Source organism: Strix uralensis, chromosome 1, assembly GCF_047716275.1.
Source record: "Strix uralensis isolate ZFMK-TIS-50842 chromosome 1, bStrUra1, whole genome shotgun sequence".
NCBI classification, from domain to species: domain Eukaryota; kingdom Metazoa; phylum Chordata; class Aves; order Strigiformes; family Strigidae; genus Strix; species Strix uralensis.
In genome coordinates this window covers 66,609,669-66,633,992 of record NC_133972.1, presented here as the reverse complement: position 1 = coordinate 66,633,992, position 24,324 = coordinate 66,609,669, and the positions used below count along the sequence as shown (strand labels likewise).

General features: G+C 46.9%; 1 long non-coding RNA gene across 1 annotated transcript; it reads left to right on the top strand.

Annotated features, from left to right (window-relative positions):
• Positions 1 to 2,819: 2,819 nt before the first annotated feature.
• Positions 2,820 to 6,316, top strand: LOC141953773 (uncharacterized). Its single transcript, XR_012632003.1, has 2 exons — positions 2,820 to 2,946; positions 4,412 to 6,316. It is a non-coding gene; the product is annotated as an uncharacterized LOC141953773 (long non-coding RNA).
• The last annotated feature ends 18,008 nt before the right edge of the window (positions 6,317 to 24,324 follow it).

Here is a 24,324-nt window from a genome sequence, read left to right as displayed (position 1 = left end):
GTGCTTTGAAAATCTCACGTATATTCTACAGCATAATTGGTCTAAAATATGTTTTCCTCATTCTTCCAGTGCCAGCATCAGAGTCAGACCTCCTAGGTTTTGTAACCTGCTTGTTTACACTGCTTCAAGTGAGATCAGAGTCAGCCCCCTGGATGTGGTGGTGCCTTTCACCACATTCTTCCTTTAGTCTTTTCTTCTGTCTTTTCCGCCCCATCCCTGACAGGGGAAGCACTGTTCTTTCCGTGCTCCTTGTTTCTGTTTGAAGCAGTCATAGAAAAAGTGACAATTAGGAAATAAAGAACCTACAGTATCTGTTTTGGCAGGGACAGCACATCCCACTGCTGAGCAGTGCCGAGTCAAAACAGAGACTGCCTGCCTGGGTCAGATGGAGATATTACTGCCTTACATTCTTGGATCTGCCCAAGATAGCATGGTGCACTGCCACACTGCAGAATGAGTAATAAACCAATGTCAAAGTCAAGCAATACACATTTATAGTAGTCCTGCGAGAAGCAGAGAGTTGGACTCGATGATCCTTATGGGTCCCTTCCAATCTGAGATATTCTATGATTCTATGATTTCAGGAAGCTCAACTGCAATTCAGAAAATAATGCTGATTAGAAGCAAATGGCAAGGACAGATAACTTATTATTTGGGAGATCAAGTAACCATCTGGGGCAGGGTAACACATAAACTTCAGCCTTCCCAGATTATTGTTATCTGCCAAAATGATTAAAGGTTGCTAAGCAGTGTCAGTGTTATTTCCCCCAAACTGAAGGAGCATAACAAAAGCGAATGAATTCACTGCAGTTGAACTGAACTTATATCAAGCCTAAATATATATAATCACTGCTTATGATGATTTCTGTTCCTTAAAGCATGCTGGGCACCTGAAGGATCTAATGAAAGCCAAGATCCTTTCTTCATGTCATTTGTTGTGCAGAAGTCTTCTGGATCAGCCAAGGTGGACCTGCAACCCCTTCTCCATGTCTTGTCTGGCCCTGGTTCAGTGTTCAGGGCTATTGCTAAATGCTGCCTCAAGCCCCCTTTTCCTTCCCTTCCAAATCCAGGGAAAATGAAACCCAATCTCAAACCATACTGTGACTTCTTCTATCCCAAATGATAAAACAGAAAATCTTGTCAAAGCATAACTTTATAAAAGGGAAGGCATACAAAGAGAGCAGGAAGAAAGAGAAGATAACATCCTAAACCATGAAACAAGCCTCATTTTCCCAAGGATCCCATGCGATAGCCCCTTCCTCCTTATTTTTACGAGGCAGCAAGCAGCCCCTTCCTGTCAACACATCATCTTCACACTTTGTGGGACCTCCTACCCTCTTGCCTGGGGAAGAGTGCTGGGTCTGAAGGTACCCCTGGAGCTCTTGCTCTCTACTGGTCCCTTTTGTCCCTGCTAGTCACCTCTCATCTCCACAGGACGCTTTCTGGTGCCTCCATAGGACCATAAGCCTAGAGAGGACCCCAAAGACAGCATTTGCCACAAAAAGGGGAATTTGCCAAGGAGGCTTTTGGGACTATGGTAGAGTGACCAAAGAAGTCTGGAACTGCACATGGAGATGACATGACAAACAGGGTTGGTAGACGATGGAGGGTCCAGGATAAGAGGTAAGGACCTGAAATTGTCCCCTGTCATGTCTCACAGGGCCACAAAAAGGAGTCTGCAGTGCACAGCAGAAAACTACCAGTAGCACAGGGACCATCAACGCTTGCTGGAGGTTCACCTACCCCCTCCGGGTGAGGACCAGCCGGCAGTGGAGATGTTGAGTAACGTGGGGCTAGTGGGTACTCCTCCGCTGCAGCCAGCTCCATGCAGTTCATCTCTCCAATTTTCCTAGTATTTGGTCTCTTGTTCTGGGAAGAGGAGAGAGCTGCAAGAGGCCCATCTCACAGGGATGTTTAGAGAAAGGAAAGTCCATTGTGTGAAAGAATTTGGTATTTTAGGGTTTGTTTTCCTTCTGACACAGAACAAAACACTACCATGTCAAAACCCTCCATAAGGCAAAACAGAACAAAAAATCCCCAATAAAACAACAAACAGTGGTGTTCAGTTTGGACATGGTCTATGGAAGCGTTTCTCTTTGCTTTTTCGGGTTTTTTTGATCTCAGGATACCTACTACTGCAGCTATTTCAGGAAAAGAGAAGAAAACAAGAAAAAAGGGGAAAACAAAATCTATGCCAGAGCAGAGAAAGGGAGCTTTTCCTTGCGCCAGTGTCCAGCGCTGCCTTGGTGGGTTTTCTGTGCGGTGGCACCGGGATCAAAGTGGCTCCCCTCTTTCTGCCAGGGAACAGGCAGTGCAGCAACACTGCAAGACATCAGCAGAGTTGTTTTACACCAGCCTTCCTTGAACAGAAGGACTCCTACAAAGCAGTCAAGAAATTTTAGAAAGGTTAGACGTAAGGGTTGGCTCCCAGCAACAAAACTGGGGCAAAGTCACTGATCTGGGCAGTGCTTTGGGACAGACCCTGCAAATGTCTTTCACATCAGGAACTCCTAACCCAGCTTTCCCAGCCTCCCTGACGGCCCTGGATAGGCTCGTGTCTCTCTTCTAATGCTTTCAGCCCCATGGTATTTTGTGGGTACTGGTGCTTGGATGTGTTTCCCCCGTGGGGCAATCCAGGGTGCCGATGCCTTCAGCGGCGGCAGAGAGCAGCTCGCCACCACCTCTCTCCTCGAGCGTTTTCTGAGCGCTTGGCATGGCGCCCGGCCGCCTTTCACTGCCGCCTTTTCATTCGCGTTAATTCAGTGCGTTTCCTTTCTTGCTCCTTGCGAGGAACAGAGGGAGAGCTTGTTCCAGCAGACGGGCCCCATCCGCTCCACCCGGCTCTGCTGGAAAAGAGGGCTGGAAAAGAGGGCTGGAAGCGAAGGGGTATCTCCCACCCCTCCGGGGCCCCGCGTGCTGCCTGCGTGCTGCTTCCCAGCAAATACGGTAAGCGTTCAGCCTAAAAATGTAAGTCTGATCTCATGACACAGGGTGGCCCTGCATTCCTCACCTCTGACATAACCCGCTGGGAGTGTGCTCGGCAGAAAAACACAAACAAGATGTACTCGCGGGCTGGCGGCGGGGGCCAGGCGGCTGGCAGATGTGCTCCAGAGCCCCCACGCAGCCCCCTGGGTGCCACAGCCCTGCTCCAGCACGGTCTGTCCCCTCCTCGGGAGGGATAAACCACAGCCCTTGCTCTGAGGACAGAGCCATCCATTGCCTCTTGCACCTGGCAATGAAATAGTGAGTGCCCCAGGCTCCCCCCCAGCCCTGCTCCCCAGGAAGGGGGGCGGTGGGAAGGTAACTTGCTGTGGTTCAGTATCACCCAGGGAGGCAGCTGAGCTCCCCTGGGATTTGGCTTGGCGAATGCCTGAGGGCGTTTTTAAGGACTTGCGGTGTTTTTGCAGCCGGGTGGTGGTTGTTACTTTTTGCCTTGCTTCTGTTTCTTTCTGCATCTGAGTCTCTCTGGGACAGGCTCTGCCACGGCCATGGCTGGTGCAACTGTTCCAGCACTGGCCTCCCATCCCCGTTAGCCTCCCACTCTTATCAGCATCTCTGCAGCGATGCCAACAGCCCCATTTGCTCTGGATGCATCACGCCCAGGTACAAGCTGTGCCCCACAGAGCTTGGCACCCAAAGCCTTGGGTGTCACGGGGTGGTGATTCCTCCCTGCACCCAGATGGGGCACTGGGATTAAATGATTTGCCAGGGATCACGTGGAGAATCAGGGCAGGGTAATGATCCGAGTCCCACTGCCATAAACACAAGGCTGACTTTCCTCCCAGCCAAATCCTCCTGCAAGTACAGCCTTGTCTTGAGCAGAGGGCAGATCCTGCTCGGCACTGAGCTGACCTCCCATCTCACCCAGCCATGCCGCACCACTTGTTTACTTTCTTTTGCAAATGCCCTAAACCTTGACAACGACCTATTTTCCCTTCTGTTGCGCAAAGCTTCTTTCCTAGAAAGAGCCTTTGTAACGCTCACTCCAACCAGCCCAGCTCTCCTCTGTGTATGTAAAAGCAAACTTTAAATGACTGGCAGGTTTAGCTTAGCTCAAACACACCCAAAACCCACACGCAGATGAATTGGGAGACTCAGTTGGATGATACCTGAAACCATCCTGCAAGACTGCCAGCCCAGTCGGCAGAGGAATAAGATAAGCAGTAAGTCAGCCTTCAAGTCCACTCCTCAAACTTACTTTTTCTTATTAGTGCTTTTCATCCATCTGCTCCTGCTCCAGCATTCTACAAAGCTAGGATAAAGTGGTTTTTTTCTCCAGACATTTCTTCTGTGTTTCTGTCCTTACCTTTCTCTGGCAGTGAAAACATCAGATTTTTTTTTTTCAAATTTCACATTTTAAAAAAGGAAATTAAAAAAAAATATAATTCTCCTTCCTCCACAATACTTTCAGGTTTTCAGGATTACTACTGCTCTGGCAGAGGATGGTTCGCAAGAGAAAACAAGACAAACAGTGGTAACAAGAAACAGTGATAACAAAAGAAACAATGCTTCAAATTTGCTTCTTCAGAGCATACATTTGATCCCAAAGCAGAAGGAGAGTGCCTTTGCTCATGGGTCCAAGACTCTTGTCAGCCACCCTTTCACCTTGGGGCTCTCCATCCTTTCCTTTTTCTCAGTGAGGTGCCCTGGCCGTGCTTAAGCTGTTGGTAGCATGATGTTGTCTCCTTCTCCCCACACTGGTGATCGTGTACAGCTCCTTCTACAAGTTCTTCTTCATCTCTAATCTACAGCCCAGCTTTTTAAGTTAATCCAAAGTCAGTGCTGGTTTATTTTAAAGTGCCAGAATGTAACCTGAAGCTAGAGACATAAATTCAGCCTAACAAGTTCCCTTGGCCAGCTGAGAGCACAGGTTAGAGATTAAATCAACAGCAGCAGATGGTCTGAGTTGAACGCTTGTGGCTTGCCCATGGCTTGGTCTTTCCCATCCCCTCGGTACCTGCAGCCTGGCTTGGCATCTAACCATGCTCTCGCCTGGACAGATGAGCTGCTCTACACAAAAATAAAATACATTACCTGAAGCCTCATGTGCTGGGGACCGGGTCTGGTTGTGAAGCAGTTCGTGAACCCGACAACACCTACACATGTGTACACGTGCATTTTCCAGCAGTTGAACTCATCAGACTTCAAATCACTCCCCATGGCTCCTTACATTTCAGTTACCTTCTGCATGCAGGACAATGATGATGGTGAGGACTCTGTTTAAGCTGGAGAGGCTCTTTGCCAGGTCTTATCCCCATTTCAAACCAGCCTGAGATGATACAGTGAGTGGAGACACTGGGGTAGGTAACAGACCCCCTTGCTCCTTGGGAAGCCACATGACTGGTGTTTAGAGGAATGAATCATCCCATAAGTGACCTGGTATTCCCTGGATGTAAGACTTCAGGTTGAATCCCTGGATGGGTTCCTGTGCCCAAAAAATAATAAATCTCCCTTTCTGTCTCCCTGCCCTCTACCTGGCTGCCTGTTTGCACAAACCTTGTAGGCTTCAGCTCTCCAGGACTGCAAAGGTACCATCAAACAAGGTCAGAAACAATCTCTTGGTCCACAAGCGGTGAACTGGCAGCAGACAGAGAAATAGCCTGATCACATCTGCCTGATTTCCTGCCAAAAACCCCAGTGACTACTGGGATGGATGTTAAAAAGCCAGCACCCTCCCAAGGTGCTGATGAATACTTCGTGTATGTTACCTGTAACAGTCTATGTTAAACCCCCAATTTTCCATGCTTCTACACCAACATGGTCACTGTGGAGGCAGCTGGAAAGTCAGCATGAATAAAAGACATCATTTAATTTACCTGGAGAGGTATAAATCAGGTGATGAGTTGGTGGACATTTCTTCCTGCTGTGGACCTGATAGGACGTCTGTGGGCCATACGGAAGCCATGAGGAAAGCTTTCCCTGGTGTGAGAGTTGTGTAAGGCTGACATAATCCCTGGCATGAGGGCTGGGAATGAAATAGGGACATAACGAGAGGGATGCTGAGCTGCAAGAATAACACAGATCAGAGAAGGTCCCAGGCACTCTTCTAGGTCTTCCTATCCTGGTTTCTGGATCCACATAAGAGAGATGCAAAGCTGGGCTATGGCACCTTCCCCCAACATCATCTGGAGACACTCAAGAGGAGCAGCCTGGAGGGTAGCCTGATGCCCATCACAAAGGAAGAAGCCACTAAAAAGGCCACGTGCAAGACAGCTGCAAGTCTTGCACTTAAAGGTATAGTGGATATAAGTGCACTGAAGGGCTGTACAGATTCTCTCTTCCATCTATGCTAGAATTAAAGGGACCAATAATTTCACTAGTAGTTCTGAAAAGCATCATGTGGGGGTTTTCCATTACTTGGAAAAGGTCACCATGGCAGGGTGACTTCCCCAGTGCCTCCTGCCTGGCTGAGCAGAGCTGCTCTACTACTCTCCTCTGATCCTCACGCTCCAGCCCCTGACCAAGGCAGGAGGTCTCACACACGACTTGGAGAAGATCTAACATACTTGGAGGAGGGAGCAGCCTGCCAGATGGGTCTGTAGGAATTTTTTGACCTATTCCAGCTGACTCCTTTGGAGTGAGATGAGGTGTGCCCTAAAAGGGCCATCCCTGGTTGTAAGGGGAACACAGGGAGACTAACCCAGGGACTGCAGCTGTGACCTGGTGGAGCATCAGACAGCCCATGGCAGCACCCCTCAGCATCAGGCCACTTCTGCAGGCTCCTAAGAGCTGAGAGAGTCAGCTCTTGACTGTCACTGTGATCAGGAAGATGCAATAGGCTCCTGGTATTTTTGCATAAGGACCCAGGTGTCCTGCCTGGGTCCTAGTGGCAGGACACAAAACTGCTTTCAGTATCCACCAGTTTTCCTCCCTGAAACTCTTTCCTGAAAGATAACATGATCCCTATGTCAACTGCATAACCCCTGCCTGGAAACTCCAAGGAGTAAAGGGCCCTTGACTGGAACCATTCTTTGAGCTTCAGTAGCCCTGCAAATAATTTTCCCAGGTTTGCAGGCAGGTTTTGAATATGGCATTAGGCTGAGGTGATATGAAATACAAGTGGTCTTCAAGAGAGTGTTATCCAGTCACGGTATTTTATTTTTTGCCTGCTTCTAAACGCATGCTGAATGCAAACAAGTAAGGAGCTGGCTGGTGAGCTGATGTCTGCGCTTGCTTATACAGGGATTATTGGGCACCTGGGATTTTCAGTGGCACAACACTGTTACAGATAACAGACACTAGGCATCTTTGGGGATCTTGGCTGTGAGCAGAATCAAGCCCCTGAGCCCCTGGCAATGGACTGCTTCAGTGTCCCCATCACATGCTGAGATAAAGCATCTTTACAGCCAGTCAGCATTACCGCAGTGGTATCTATTTTTTGTAGCTGAAGTGCTGTATAGGGTACTTTTGCCCATAATGATAAACAATCAGTCCCAGCAGCCCATCTGCAGAGACAGAAGCTAAAAGTTGGGTGCTATGAACAGACCAGGGCTGGGACATTGGCAGGTGACTTTACCACTGAGACAGCACTAATTTATTTCAAGTTTCAATAGTTTTCTCCATTTTAAAGCTGAAACCCTTGGAATCAGTAAGTAGGGGAATGCCAATGTTAGAATTAAAACAGAAAAAATAAAAAAGAAAAGAAAAAACTTTGTTTTGAGCACCCAAAAGACACAGAACTAGAGGGAAATAAAGCATGTCCCAGAGTTATTATCTTGCTGTAATTCTGTGCACAGCTACAGGATAAATAGCCTATTCCTGGAAGTGCTCTTTCCATGGTTGCATCTATGGGCTCATATTTAAGGTCAGATTACCTGATTTAACAAATTGAGGAGTATCATCGATCCACAGTAACTAACCAAGTTCATGTAGAAGTAATGCCATGCCTCCTGACCCTCTACCTCATTTTCTGAAATCATCTCCCTAAACCAGTAGTTCTCAAACCCCAATGCCTGGGCTGTGGTTCAGCAGTATAAGGAGCATCCTAAAAGACAGCCCCTAAAATATTCAGGCATAAGCTAAAACCTATGCTTGGTCTCCATAGCAAATTTTAAATTTGCTTTCACATTCCCTTCTAACTAAAGGGTGCAAGGGAGAAAACACAGCCCTGTCTGTAGTCACTGCTGGACAGAAATGTCCCATTACTGCCTCCTTCAGCAGGCAGGAAGGACCTTCAGATTGACGCTGGAAGGTCACATATTTCATTGCTATCTTGTTTTCCATGAAACTGCAGCCCACTGCTTCCCAAGGCTGAGGACCCAGCCCCTCTGGGCTCACTTAGGAGATGTCACGGACTTGCAGCCATACACAGGTTTCTCTGATGAGGAGAGGTCAGATGTCAAGCTGCTGGTCCTCATATCGCCTGTGTGTTTGGAAATCTGTTCAGCTTTACTAAAGTGCAGGAAACCAGCACAGCATCACGAGCCCAGGATGCACATATTGGCACTGCAAAGGTCTGCCATTTTTAATTTTTCACTCTGACTTCCTTTTTCTAAACCCAAATGTGCCGACAGTTGTTGTTTTTTTCTCCCCGAGTTTTTCAGAGGCATGCAGCATGCGTATGGGAATCAGTTAGGTTTGATCCAGGAAAGGACTGATGTGGATAGCAAGGCAGTTTTCAAGATCTGCAAGGAGAATTGCATGGCCAGTATCATTGTGTTCAAAAAGTAGTTTGGTTTCTAAACCTCTTATAGAGTACCAAAATACTACCCTGGCCATCAGAAGACCTGGGATGTATGACATGGAGGAGAGACCTGGAGCCAGGAACTTTGACACCATCAGCTCGATTGTGCCAAATGTGACATGAGAGGCTGGAAAACCTCAGGTAATCGCTTGGACCACATTGAAACCACTTCCTATAGAGTCTGATAAAGCCTTAAACATCAACGGGGCTGTGGGGTAGGTGCAAGCAGTATCATCCAGAACAGCAATGGAGCTGGTGTGCTCTGCAGCTGGTGGGGAGCTGCAGGACCCCATTCAAACAACCCTTAGATGGTGCTTTTATTTCTAAATATTTCTAGGGGTCTGGCAGCCCTGGAAATGCAAGGTCCTCAAGTAACCATGGTTTTCATGATGACAGTAGGTACTGAAGTCTGTAACAAGCTCCACATCTGGCAGTTTGAGGAGAGCCCTTGGTTTTACAGTGCTGTATTTGGTGGGCAAATTTGTTCCAGCCTTACATGGTGACCAGTTCTCCCTGATGTTTGTAGCTGGAAAACTGCAAAGAAAAAAGCCTCATAGTGCAATATCCTAAGCCATTTGCTACAAAATAAGGCAATTAAGGACCGGAAACACTTCCAAACAAAGTGCTACAGAGACATGATGATTTTGTTCGTTTTGTCTGGACCTGAGCCCAGGGCCTGTGACTAGACCTGTCGTATCCCCACACCTTCAAAGCCAGAGCCTGGTCTGTGTTCATGTTCTATCACAGGGTGAGAGCTTTCTTGGAGTTGCCGGAAGAGCCCAAACACTTTCTTCTGTAATCTGCTGTGACTGTCAGGATTCCAAGAGACATGCCAGACCTAGACCCTGAGCCAAAACAACTATGTAGACATGCCCAGAAAGGAGAGCTGGCACAAGGTATTGTATGAAGTGAGATATATGAAGCTGCAGGCAAATAGTTTGGTAATCACAAGGGTAGGTTAGGCTTGGCAGAGGGCAGAACAAGTCCGGTCATCAAGAAAGAAAGAGGCAAAACTTTATCAGCTTGGAATAGGGTTGAAGCCTGTTTTAATGGCAGCTCAGAGAGTTTCAAGGGGTTAAACAAAAATAATTGCTGCAGAAGGGTTGAGGTGAAGGACTCAGTGATGTCTCAGTGAAGCCATAAACACCTTTTCAAAAGAAGTTTTCCCAGAAAAAAAGATGCCATTCCTGATAATGGATCACATTTCATGATAAGGTTCAGGAGTGACTGGAGAAAGGAGTGTGTGCCTTGCTCAGTGGTTGTATGGGGGGACCCTCCACGTGTCTCTTCACCTGTGTTGACCTAGAAAGTTAAACCTGAAAGGATGAGAGAGGACAATTTGGTCCCCACAGCTGTCAGCGAGGCAGAGCACGGATGCACTGCACAAAAGTATTGCACCTAATTAGCTTTGGCAAGTTGGGGATATATTCCTGAAGAGGTTGTTACCAGTGGTCACGGCCATCCAGTCCCCTGCTGAATATTTTTGATCAGAGTCTTTCCAAGCTGATCTATTTTCAGCCTAACCCACTCAATACCTTGATTGCTACACATCTCTTTTAGCTGCTCTTAGGTAAACATGCTGTCACTCCTTGGCATTTTGCCTCACTAAGCCCAAAAATACAAATGGCACAGAAAATAAGAGAAGCTGTTCTCCTTTGCCAGGAAAAATGATTCTATTTCTGAAATAAACTGTTTTTAATATACCTCACTGGCCATGCACATATACACATACGTATAAATATACTGGAGGTATATAACAGCTGGAGGTCCAGCTGTTGGCATCATGTATGCCTATATGGAGACAGAGGCAGAGAGAGAATTATGTACATAGAAACCCGGACACAACTTCAGTCCAGTCTGTGTCTGAATGCAGAGTCTTGGTTATGCTGAGATATCAGGGTTGGATTCCTATTAAAACAGGTTCACATGTGCTGGTCCAAGCTCAGACCAGTGGGTTGTGGTCTGTTCTGGAGAGCCGCTTCTGCTGTGGCTGTTCTTAGGGAGGATGACCGCCACGATGCCCATGCTGGGAAGTGCTTTTCACCCTGTGATGGAGCGAGGAGGTACAGAACAGATACTTTGGGGATGACTCTGAGTTAAGAGCCATAACTTCACTGGTCATGGCTGTGCACACCAGACTGCTGTTGTCCCTTCCTGGCTCGCACGCTTGGTTCTCTATGGGCTGAGGTGGCCCCACGGCACAGAAGACATTTCACGGGTCCTCCCTCAGTCAGCATCCCTGGGCTTGAACCAGAGCAGGCTTGAGCAGATCAAAATCAGAGCTCAATCCATGGCAGATCTTATTTTTGAGGAATGACAGTGACACTGGCCAGATCTTGAAGTCACGCTTTCGGTTTTCCCCTAGTAAGTAAACACATAGAAGTTAACAACAGATGGAGCATCACATGGAGTTATACAGGTCAGCACTGACTTCAAAGACCCTGTGAGTCTGAAGAAATAATCTGGAGAGGGGAGCATCTGGGATATTATTCTCAGAGATTGAGAAAGAAAGCAAAAAATACTGTCATGAGCTGCCTCCGCTGTGATATGCAGCTGAAAATTCCAGTTTTGTGGAAGAAGACAAAGATGGGCAGATAACAAAGCAAGTCAGCAGCTCCTGGGTAGGAAAGTTTTTTGTTTTTTTCTTTGGTTGGAGACTGGAGAATGCAAGCAAAAAGGTGTTAAACTGATAATGAAATGGGCAGGAGTAAAGCAGGCAAATACAAAACAAAACCATATTTTGTGTGACGAGCAGATTGAAGCGATGCGACAGAGAAGGAGAGCTTTTTCAGTAGTTTCTATAGTACTGCAGGGAGTCTGGGGTGACAAACGCAAGTGACTCAGGCGAGTGGAGTGCTGCAGTAATGGGCTGTTATGTGTGGAGGAAGACGGAAGGGAGGAAAGGGAGCAGAGGACACCTATTAATAAAAAAACCACATTCCATTTAAGATTTATTGATAGCTCAGAGCCAGAGAGTCTTTCATGCCTTTGCATCTTTGAGCTAACATTACCCAAGAGTGGGTAGTGGCAGGGATCCGTTATGAGCCATTGAATTCAAGTGGAGAAGAGCTCCAGCCTTTAATATGCAGAAATAAAAAGACTTTGGTTAATAAAGATTTCAGTCTGAGAAACCTGTGCTGTAATAGCAGAATAGCATTAGTGTTTCTAAAAACACAGCTGATCATTTCTGAACACGCAATATCATGCATCGAAAATGAAATCACTCGGCTGAGGACCTCAGTATGGTAGCTATGGATAAATTCAATGCTGGACGAAAAAATAATGGTTGCCTTGGGACCGGTGTTTACTAGCTAGTGACATTCAAAGAAAGGACAGTCCCATCTGGTCATGGGGAGAGCAGTGATGATGCAAAAAGCTAAAGTGATCACCACGGACAAGCAGCAGGCCATGAACTCACCCCAAAGGAGAGTCAGAGGGAGTGGTTTCGCCGTGGAGGTGGAGGGCTGAGTCAATACAAGAGGGATGCAGAGGTAAGCTTGCCTCCACGAAGGGTGTTAAAGAAACAGGTACTGTGAAGTTCCCAAGTTAAAAACAGTGCTGGGAAGTTGAGCATGGTGAGTCACCAAAATCATCTGAGAGCTGGAGGTTATCACAAAGAGAGGGTTAACAAACACAAGCTAAAATTGGGACTTGATTACAGCTAAGGATTGCCTCTGAGGGGTGAGAATACAAGATACAGGGCTGCCTAATCTATGAAATCTGAGAAAAATGTGACAGTAACAGAGAGTTGGAAAGCTGAGGTCCATGTGAATTTGCATTAGAAAGGAGGCAGGTTTTTTTAACAGGGATGGTGACAAATTATTAGGACACACTTAAAAGGCAGCAGCATATGTTCACAGAATCACAAAATCATCTAGGTTGGAAAAGACCTTGAAGATCACCTAGTCCAACCATTAACCTAACATTGACATTCCCCACACCAAACCTTGTGTGCAGCTAGCAGACACCTTGGCAGGCCATGGAGGGAAAGAGGCACTTTGGAGGCTCCCTGACTCATCTGGTCCATTTTGGATTTCTGCTGGAAGATGGGACAAGTGTGTCCTGGACTCCCATCAACTGATCCATCAGGATTTCAACAGATTTAGGTAGATGAATCCAGGACCTGATACTTTCGAATCAATGGTGCTCACATGTCAAACTGAGCTTTAAGCCAGAAGATGGGGTCCCCAGAGGGATAATTGGTATCTTTAATAAGCTGTGAATGGTCAGAGGTTGGGCTTTTCCTGGCTCCAGCCTGTGCATCCCCGCTCACTCTGTGTGAGACATGCTGGAGGTAATGCTGGGCAATTTACCTGTCGACAGCTTTTCATCATGAGAAAATATTTGCCCATCTCAGTGATAGCTAAATGTCAACCACAAAATAAAGCAGCACCGCCTGGGAAAGACCCCACTCTCTGCTGCATGTTGCTTGTGTAGCTCAAGGTTTTATCAGTATGCTGGGTGCAAAGTCCAACAGTGAAGCGACATGAAGAAACCCTCTATTTCCAAAGGTGGTGTTTGAGGAGAATTTGGGGCATTTTGGCTCACTGTGGCTGCTGTTGCAGTTCATGGAGTATTAGTATTGGGTATGCTGATCAATAATGATCATGAGACTGAGCCCCCAGCTTTGCACTCCCTCTCCCTCTTGTTGCCAGTGGCTCTGTTGTTTCTGACACTGATGTGTTCTCTGGTGTTTGAAGCCAAGTTTCTCGCCTGGTGACGAAGTGTCCCCCTGTCCGGAAGGGGCTGCTGCGGGGAGCCGTGGCTCCGCTGTGACATTTGGAGTGACCGGGAGGTCACTCAAACGGAAGAAAACACAGGCAGCGACCGTCCTGCAGTGCACAGCAGCTGCAGAGCTGCCCCTGCAGAGGGGTAAACACAAGCAGTACATTTAAACCCTGCATTTTGTTTCACACCACATTCCATGTATTATCTTTTTAAATCACTGGCAAACATTTAATTTTCCCTTTTTTCCCTTTTCTTTTCTTTTCTTTTCTTTTCTTTTCTTTTCTTTTCTTTTCTTTTCTTTTCTTTTCTTTTCTTTTCTTTTCTTTTTTCTTTTCTTTTCCTTTCCTTTCCTTTCCTTTCCTTTCCTTTCCTTTCCTTTCCTTTCCTTTCCTTTCCTTTCCTTTCCTTTCCTTTCCTTTCCTTTCCTTTCCTTTCCTTTCCTTTCCTTTCCTTTCCTTTCCTTTCCTTTCCTTTCCTTTCCTTTCCTTTCCTTTCCTTTCCTTTCCTTTCCTTTCCTTTCCTTTCCTTTTTTCTTTTCTTTTTCCTTTCCTTTCCTTTCCTTTCCTTTCCTTTCCTTTCCTTTCCTTTCCTTTCCTTTCCTTTCCTTTCCTTTTTTCTTTTCTTTTTCCTTTCCTTTCCTTTCCTTTCCTTTCCTTTCCTTTCCTTTCCTTTCCTTTCCTTTCCTTTCCTTTCCTTTCCTTTCCTTTCCTTTCCTTTCCTTTCCTTTCCTTTCCTTTCCTTTCCTTTCCTTTCCTTTCCTTTCCTTTCCTTTCCTTCCCTTCCCTTCCCTTCCCTTCCCTTCCCTTCCCTTCCCTTCCCTTCCCTTCCCTTCCCTTCCCTTCCCTTCCCTTCCCTTCTCTCCCCTTCTCTCCCCTTCTCCCCTTCTCCTCTTTCCCCTTTCCCCTTTCCCCCTTTCCCCTTTCCCCTTTCCCCTTTCCCCTTTCCCCTTTCCCCTCCCTTCCCTTCCCTTCCCTTCCCTTCCCTTCCCTTCCCTTCCCTTCCCTTCCCTTCCCTTCCCTTCCCTTCCCTTCCCTTCCCTTCCCTTCCCTTCCCTCTCCTTATATCATCTTTTCTCATCCATAGTCCTCTCCTTTCTTCTTTCTCTCTCCCAGGTGAAAACCAATGACTATGAGGACTCTGCCTCCATGTACCTTGCTTTGTGCTGAGGAAGGAGGAGCCAGGGCAGCAGCAGGGAGGATTGACCTTGCAGTACAGAGGGAAGTGGTTGCCAGCTCCAATTTGATGGCAGTCAGTGTTTGTGTTACAGCAAGGAGGGGAAGAAGCAGTTCTGGGAAAGGGCTGGGGAGGGGTGGGCAGTGAAGGAAAACAAAATGGCAAAGAGCTTGAGAAGGATGCAGCAAGGCTGAAATCTCTTGTGCACCTGCCTCTCTCTTGATTGGGTGTAAGGTCCCCATTCCTCAAGCAATTGTACCTCTCTGGGGAGAGGAAGAAAGGAGAGTCTGTGGAGATGATCTGGGACATCCCCAAAATTAAGCCAGATTCTGCTGGAAAAGTCTGTAAAAACCCAATGTTGTAAAGGGAACCTATACCTTGCTGTAGGATCCTTGGGGTTATGTGTATATTGTACTGGAGCACATCCAAAGAAGAGCAACGAAACTGGTGAAGGGTCTAGAGAACTAGTCCTATGAGGAGCAGCTGAGGGAACTGGGATTGTTTAGTCTGGAGAAAAGGTGGCTCAGGGGAGACTTTATCCTTCTCTACAACAACCTGAAAGGAGGTTGTAGCGAGGTGGATGCTGGTCTCTTTTTCCCAAGTAGTGATAGGACAAGAAGAAATGGCCTAAAGTTGTGCCAAGGGAGGTTTAGTTTGGCTATTAGGAAAAATATCTTCACTGAAAGGGTGCTTGCAAGCTGCTGTACACATTCTGCATGCTTAGGTGACTTAAAGACAGGACTATATCATGACCCATTCTTGCATTTGTGACTTGCCATGCCCTGCTCAATTTGGTGGCTTTCCCAGCCTCACTGCCTCTGCTCCTGCTCTCTTCCATGCTTTCCTGAAGCTCCCTCTCAGGGCTGATGATCTTTCACTCTCCCTGGACTCCAACTCAAATTCCACATCTTTCTCCTCCTGCCATGGGCTACCTTCTCCTCAACTTCTGTTTTGGTTTAAAAATGTTTTAAAAATATTTCCAAGTATATACAATGTGTTTGCAACATCCTTTGAGTCAGAATATTGTTTGTTGTTGCAGCCTCTGTCCACATTTTACCTTCCTTTGCCTCCTCTTACTCTTTCTCTCCGTGACATACTTTGCCTTGGGAAGGGCTCTTTGCAATTACTCAAAATAAGGAGAAGGAAAAAAGCTTTGGTAGGTTTTACTGTTATTTTTTTCTCCAAAGTATTTGGAAAGGTTTGTGGTGGTTCTTGCCTTTTAAAACTTTAATGGCAAATTTCAATACTGAAGGTTTCCATCCTGGTAATGGGGCTTTTGCCAGAAAAAGAAGGGGAAGGGAAGCCTGAAGGAGCAGTTAAATTTAGTTTTCCAATTTCATTACATAAAGAAACCTTGACAGCTTTTACCAGCATTTTCACTTGCAGACAATTTGTTAGTGATTTGTGGGGTCTGTTTTTACTTTAAATGAAGACAAATAAAAGCAAAGTTTTTGCTACAAAACAGTGTGCTTATCTTTTCCACTACAGGCCAGAGGACACACCCCAGCCCAGAGGACAAGGAGCCACACGCAGGCCTTCTCCTCAGCAGTGGAGAAAGGTGTTGCTTTAGCACCAGCAATACTCTGAATTCAGGTGCATACTCCACGTTTTCCTTCGCTAAGTCTAACAAAGACTGCCAGGAAGGAAGCAGGCCCACAATACTAGAAAGAGAAAACAGAGATTAGGGCTTTCAGCTACAAACTCATCAACTTGGGACCTCATTCCTGGTTCTTGGGCTTGTGTGAGGATGCTCTTTGCAATGTCTGATCTATCCCTGTCCTGTACATCGAAAGACTTCCAACACTTTCAGCAGTCTCTGGATTACCTCCATAGCACACTACAAGAAATACCCAGGAAAGATGTGCTGCAACTGGCACTGAAACCCTGCCAGAAGCAGCCAGATGATTATGGACATTGCCTTGAAGGACATGAAGTTCACCATGGCTCCAGCTTTTGAAATCCTAACTGTGCTTTTGCTGGGAGGTTACTTAGGCTGTGGTTTCACAGGAATCTCATGGAATCACAGAAAACAGGGTGTGTAAAGTGATACCAGATGTCTATGAGAAGCAGCTGAACCCCGCCTCTGGCTGAGGGTGGTGAAGCACTGGAATCACCACAGGGAAGATCATGGATCTCCATCACCAGAGGTTTCTAAGGAGAAGGAGAAGAAATGTCCATCAGGAGTGACACAGGCTTAGTCAACCCTGCACAAGGACAGAAACTGAATCCCGCCCAGTCCTGCCCCTGCAAAGGGCAGTAGGTGAGCTCAGGGTCGGCCTTCCCATGATAGTCACTGGGGACCTTGGCAGGATTCAGAGGCCCATGCATAGGCATTGAGGTCTGTTGGAGGTGACATCAGGGATCCTGACATGACTCTAAACCGTACCCCTCTGGCCTCAGGGAACACTTATCTCAGACAGACAAGGTGACTATGCCAGTCGGCCCTTGGCTGTCAGGAGCTGTGGAGGATTTTCCTGACCTGTGGCTCTTGGAGAGATAATCTGGACAAAATAACGCACACCAACAGAAACCCAGCTGCTCCTGTCCAGAGGGAGATGGGAAACAGGACATGACATAGGACAATCCCAGGAGGAAAACCCACCCAAAAACCACAGGCAAGGGCATCCGTAATAAATAGGGAGGTAGCTGGAGAAGCAGCGCCCTTGGATATGACAGTGCAGCTGTGTATAATCGCCAACAGCATCGTACAAGCCATGTGTGGCCTGACCCAAAGCCCTTTGGAGCAAATAAGGAAGACACTTGCTTCCAGGAACAACCTACATGGAGTACAATCAGGGAGAAGGGCAAGAAGAGCTGTGCAACCATGTGCCAAGCATTTGTCTGGGAGAAAATAAATGCCAGGTGGTACTTGTTCCCTCCCCTATTCCCATCTCCTCCTTCAGGGAGATCTGCCCCAAAGGGAAAATCTGATAGTTTTGGGCCTTCTGGATGGGGACTGGACCTAGTGGCAAGGCAGCCAGCCCTCTGCGTGATGCCCGTGCTGGCGATGCAACACGTGGCTAGGTTCAATTAAAATGTTTCACAACAGTGAGACCGACGGGGATCACAGGCACAAGAAGCAGACTGACCTATTCACAGACAAATTAGTCTTATAAATAAAACGAATGTGTGCAGGACAAACAGTGAGCCTGTCAACCAAGCAAGCCATGCTGGAGCACTGGGAAATATTTTATTGGGAAATAAAGTCTTAAATGCCATTCTCCGTGCATGGATGGGGGCTGTGTGGCTTTTCATCAGCAAGCCCCGCTGCCTGCTCCTGCATATTGATTCATGGCTAAACGGGAACATTCAATTCCCTTTGGTGGCTTCGGAGAGCATGATTGACACCCCTCAGGACAGAGTCTGACTTCAGCTCCTCTGGTGCCCAGAAACACAGAGAGCAGAGCTCAGGGCTGTAGGGACATCACCGACAGGAGTCATGTCTTCGCCAGGCCAGGCTGCAAGAGCCCCAGTACTTCCCGCACATCTATCACACCATCTGGTCTCCACTGATGCCATTAGCATGGGGTCAGAGGGGACAAACCCTTCCCAGACACGTTTTTCCCAGCTCCATCCTCATACCCTTCCCTCCCTGGCCAGAATCACACACAAAAAACCCCAACCAAAGCTGAATTCCCATCTTTTTCCCGTCAAGTTGATTCATCTTGCAAAGGGCTCAGGGATTGGGGGTGTTCAGCAGGGTCAGCCCCAAACTCCTGAAACCCCAACATAGACCAGGTGGGTGTAAAAGAAGCTCTGCTGACGTCTCCAACCCCAGTAGACATTTAATGGCACTTGTACCAGTGCTAATTACATCTTCACATTTTCCCTCTGTATTTTGGTATTTATTTTGGAAAAGCTCCTCCCTGGAGTAATTTTCATCCTCAGCTTTAAAACAACAACAATAACACCACCGCACTTGCTTTTCCCTTGGCTGTTTCCCTCATTATTATAACTCTGCCATTCTGCTCCTGTACAGTCAGCAGAGGAGTTCAATCAGGCTGATGAGTAAAAGTGCATAATTTTATGGCTGCATATCAACTGCCTGTTATTAAACTAATCAATCAGCTTCAGTGCAGCTTACCAGCATGGGAGAGGACAAGGCAAAGGAAATGCTATGCTGTTATTTTTCCAAAAGGAAAAGAAAGCAAAACAAAACAATGTGGCCAACCAAATTCTTCAGCTTGCCCTTCTTTGCAAGGAGAAATTACTCCAGTGAGTTATGGAGTAGGTCACCTGCAGCAAGGTTGCAAGGAGTTTGCCCTGGAGTTTGCACTGCCCTTCTGCTCACCTACAGTGCTAAGCCATAACTCTCAGCAACTGCCATGCTCCAAAGCCCAGGGAAGTCATCAGGTGCACTCTTATCACATCCTGCAGTGACCCACGACAGATGTCTCTGACCTCCTCCAGCAAAGCATTTAGGCATATGTGAAGTTACTCCTGTTGAAGCCAGTCAGATCATCACCTGTACCCATTTTTGCTGCATCCAATTTTGGCCTTAGGGTCAGCACTCATGGAAGAAATTAGGGAGCAGATTTCCAGTGGCTTTACTCACAGTAGTCATCTCCCCTCATGGCCCTAGCAAGACTTCTGGGGTGGCAGAAGGAAGGAAAAGATGCATGAACCTCATTTCCAGAAAGAAAGTAGACTCCTTCATGTATTTACTACCTGGAAATGCAGAAATGACTTCACCATCCTGTTTGGGGCACAGCACATGCGCCAAGGTCTGCTTCTGAAAGGCTGCTGAGGGCACAAAGGGACAGTCTGTTCTCTGTGTCCCTGAAGGGCAGGACAAGTAAGGGTCATTGCTACATGGAAGGAAGGAAGGAAGGAAGGAAGGAAGGAAGGAAGGAAGGAAGGAAGGAAGGAAGGAAGGAAGGAAGGAAGGAAGGAAGGAAGGAAGGAAGGAAGGAAGGAAGGAAGGAAGGAAGGAAGGAAGGAAGGAAGGAAGGTCAAGGACAGGCAGATCACTTGTCATTTTGTCCCTGTCCTGTTGCAGATGGCACACCTTGTGCTTCCCTCTCTCAGCCATGCTCCCTCCATATCCTACAGATAAATTGAAAAAGTCAAGTGGAGCAAAACAGAAGGCCAGTCTCTCTGTGCTGTATCCTCTAAATGCTGCAAGGCTTTGGACGTGCATCCTCAGACCCACAGAGGAAAGGAAGGACATCCTCAGCCAGACGGAGCATCCTTCCCCAGTTAACTGTATTCACTTATACAGATTAAATTGCACTGGCTCCTTCTTGGCTTATTATTTATCACTCGTTTTACTGTTGCATCCACAGGTGCAGACTGTTCTGTGCTGGGCACTGCGGAAGCGTACAAATAAATAAGGTCCCTGCGCTGGAGCTTGCAGCACCGGCTGACCGAGAGTAACTCGGTGTGGACCCGACCCAAAGGCTCTTCCCAGGCAGGGAAGGCAGCCCTGCAAGCCCCCCCGCAGTCCCGCCGGCCAGGGCTTGGCGGCGGGGGCTGCAGGCTGACAGCTGACGTCCTCCCGAGCCCATTTCCTGCGGCTGCTGCCAAGCCATTCGCAGAGCACTTCTCAAAATGAATTTTCTGGAAAACAAATTAAAGGAGGGGTTACATCACGCAGCAGATAGCCCAACCGGCGCTCTGCTGCACTGACAAATCCTGCCCGTATTTTGGGCTGCGCCACACACACCACATTGCTCGCAGCTGCGGCTGCTGCGCTGGAATTTGCAGCTCGCCATCTAAATATACTGTAACAATAAACTGATCAAAGCAGCTAAATATTATTGTCTGCTCTCTGATGGGCGGAGAGGAATATAGTCTCCCGGAAACCTCTGGTTACTTCGTTTTTTCCCTGTGCAAAACCACAGACAAACAAAATCGCGGAGGGGGGGGGGGACCAGAAGGGGAAAGCAAAGGAGACTTCAGTGGGTGTTAAGGCAGCGCAGCCGAGGTCTCGGGAGTCAGGAAATTCCAGTCCCTGCAGCTTGCTGGTCGGAGTACGTGGAGGGCAGCGCTGGCCAGGAGGGGACAGGACAGGCTGCCTGCTGGGAAACGGTCCCGAGTTAGGCTGGGACCTCAGTGGTCTGGGCTCCCTCCCCAGCACTGCCACATCCTCCTCGTGCAGCCTTGGGCGTATCTCTTCAGGTTGTTGTGGTAGGAATCATCACCCCCCATCAGATGTGCCCATCCATCAAGAGGCTTCCTTAGGAAACCCAGTTTGCCCCCAAACCCTATGTGGATACTAGTAAATGAAACAATCAGGGATGAGTTCACAGTGCCAGCCGGCAGAGCACAGCCAGGTGAGGGCACGGCACAGGCAGGACCGGCCCTGGGATGGAGTTGGGGCCTCCAGTCTAGCAGGGTGCACCAAGCGCCCGGTGCAAAAGGATCGTGCCAGCCCACACCTTTGCTTGTGCAAAACCTTCAGCCGCTAATTCCCTCCCATAAATCTTTATTCAGGTGAGCTCATCGGTGCTGCCATGGAAAACAAGCACTGCTGCAAATGAGTAGTCATGAATAATCATGCTGGCTTTTTTGAAAAGCTTTTTATCCTTTGCATAAGAGATCCAAAGAAGCACTGGTTTTAAACAGAAGACTACTCCTTTGAAATGTTTGGTTCAGTCTCCAATCAAGAGATGATCTATAGCATCTCATCCCAGTGACAGCCAAGTCCCCTGCCATGCACTGCTGCAGGGTCACTCAGGGAAAGAGGGACGATAGTGCAGCAGTTACAGCACCAATGTATGATCACGCATGTCCCTGCCATTGGCTGTCTGTGTGACACTGGGTTTAACCTGCTCTGTCACAGCTCTACAACTGCAAAATGGGAAAAAGAGCAACGTGCACAGACTTTATGATTTTACAACCATTAAAAGATTATAAACTTCTCTGATATTGTGGAGAAGAAGCTCCATAAATGGCTGAAATTGAGGAATACAAGTAACTTTTTCATAAGAAAAGCCTAAACCCCAGCCTCTGCTTGTGTGTTTAGCAAGGCTCTGGTGAGAGGCTTCTTGTTGCCTGTTTCCATTCAAGCTGAGTACATACCACCTATTATTCATAGAGATTTCTTATTTTTTTCCCCCTAGTACCTCCTCTCACTGCCCAATACCCCTCAACCAGGAATTAAGGATACAAATGCAAAATCTGCACTTGTTCTTTAATTTCTTTCCTATGAGCACTCAGTCCAGCTTTTCAGCCGGCCCTGTCCAACCTGGGGAAACCCCCCAAAAAAGGCATGCTAGCTGAGAAAAGGAGAAAAATTAAACTGGAGAAAGTGCTCACCTTGCTGTAGTTAAGCCTGTAGCAAAATATTTACTTTGCTACCTATTTATTAGCATTCTGGTACAGCAGGGAAGGGGTTATCAAAACAGTTACTGAACCATGGGAAAACTTTTTTTTTTTTCTGAGAATAAGGGATTTTTGGAGACCTGCCTCCAGTAGCTTTATTCACTTCTGTTTTGAGGAATATTTTTCATATTCTCATTTTCAATGCAGGACAGCTGTTGTGTTGGGCCACATGGTGCATGTCTGGTCTACGCAGAGTGGAGATGTGCAGGGCATGTTCTCAGTGTGATCCTCTTTCATTATACCTCCCCTTGAACCCAGATATCTGTCATTATGCCCAGTGATTTGAGCCAAACTAGCCACTTTTAGAAAATAAAACCAGACCCAACTGATGTTAGCAAAACGGAGTAAAAGCACGGATGGTGAAATGTAAGCTGAAAGTGAGAGGAAGAAAAATGTGAAGAACAAATAGCTGCAGAATGATCTGATAACCACAAAGCAGCAGCCCCTTATTTGCGAATGGTAAAAAAAACCCCAGAGAGCTGATAAAATTTGCAGACAGCATGAAATCAAGATTGGTAGCGTGTAGCAGTAAGCACAGGCTGGTTGTGCAGGCAGATGCTGATGGCTGAAGAGGGAACCACCACTGAACAACTTCTTTCAGTGTGGACATGGGAGAAGTCAGATGTTTTGGAGCAAGGGATGTGGGTCACACTTAGTAAATGGGGGGATACATCCTGGAGAGTGGTGACTCAGAACCAAATCAAATGGTCCTGGTAGACAATTGCTCATGTGTCAACTCCCAGCAATGCCTTAGCCAAGAAGGTTGGAGTAATCTCTGGCTGCACAGCTGGCAAATATGAAGTGGGAGTGCTAAAGTGATGTTATCTCTGTAAACAACATTAGTGAGACCATTTCTGAAAAGTTATGTGTAGTGCTGATGTTCACATGTTCAAAAAACAAGATCTCAAGGATTAACAGCAGAGATTTGGAGAAATCCTACCAGAGTGATTTTAGGCATTGAAAACCTGCTTTAGAGTGAAAAAAACATATCCAAGAAAAAATGAAGAAGTGACTTTACTCCAGTTTACCACCATCTGCACAGGTATAAATGCTGGAAATGACAGCAAGAAAAGTTGTAACGAGATGGAGTCTGAGAAACTCAGATGAAATCCAGGTGAGAGATCTGAACTGGTCATGCTGAGGTCAGCTTTCCCCCACCAAGTCCAGATGAGCACCCACCATCCAACATGGCCAAAGATTGGCAGGTTTTTGGTGCCAACTGCTCATCAAGATGGCTAAGATCATGTCTGATTGTCTTTGACTCAGCAGTTTGCTGACCCCATATTTAGAGGAGTAAATAGGACTGGCTTTTGGTGGAAAAGCTTGGGGCTACGCTATTGATATGATCCAGAGATGTGAATGGACCTACTGCTAATGCTATAGGTCATCATTTTTGAGACATGTGGTGGGACTGGGTGAATCACAGCACACAAAGTCAATTTGTGTGTTGAACAGAAGGCTGGCTGAGGGGGACTTTTCTTAGATTACTCAGCCAAAAAGGTAGCAACGAAGGTATTTGGGCATGAAAGCTCTTTTTTTGCTGTTAAAAAACATGGAGTAAAACAGATGGATCAAAAGCTTGTTGACATTGATGGGTATCTCTCCAAGTGACTTCAGTGGGGTTTTGGCTTAGGTACATATGCTCTTGGATATCAGTAGGCTGATCTCAACAGCAAATGAAATGGCCCCTGGATGTCACTGCTGTGCTACAGTAGAGCAGCAGAAGAGTCTTATTCTATGGGATGTAAAGAAGATGAAGTTAAGACCCAGAGAAAAGGCCTGGATAACTCAAAGCATTGGCTCAGGCCTTTGGTCTGCCTCCAGCACAGATTGCAAATGACTGCAAGTTATCATCTGACAGATGCTCCGTCATGGCTTCAGTCCATTTCCTACTGCACAAGTCTATACATCACAACCCGCGCTGTCGTCAAGCCTGCATGGTCAAACCAGCCTTGGCTGCTGATTTTTTTTCAGTTTCTCCCCTTTCCTTTCTCAAGCCCATTCCTTCTCCAGGAAAAAAAAGAACCAAACCAATCCACTATCCACTGTAAATTTAATTGATTTCAGTATAAACTCTGAGCCTTATGATTGCATAGAAGATGTAGGAATCCAATTCATTGATGTCTCCTTCAGTTTGCAAATTTTAGTGTGAGTGATGCTGCTATTCTTAGCAGGTTGATAACAATGAAACCTAACAATGACATTTAAATATATTATTTCTATCAGCAGTTTGCCTAGGGTTCAATTTGATGACATTTAAACATATAATTTTATCAACAATTTGCCTGGGGTTCAATGTGATGGAAAACCTTTACATGAGTTGCCTGCTCCTGGGAAGGCACAGGACTTGATTTTTTGGGGTGGAGGAGAGATAAGAACCCAAATTCTTCCCACTACCCCCACAATAATTCTCA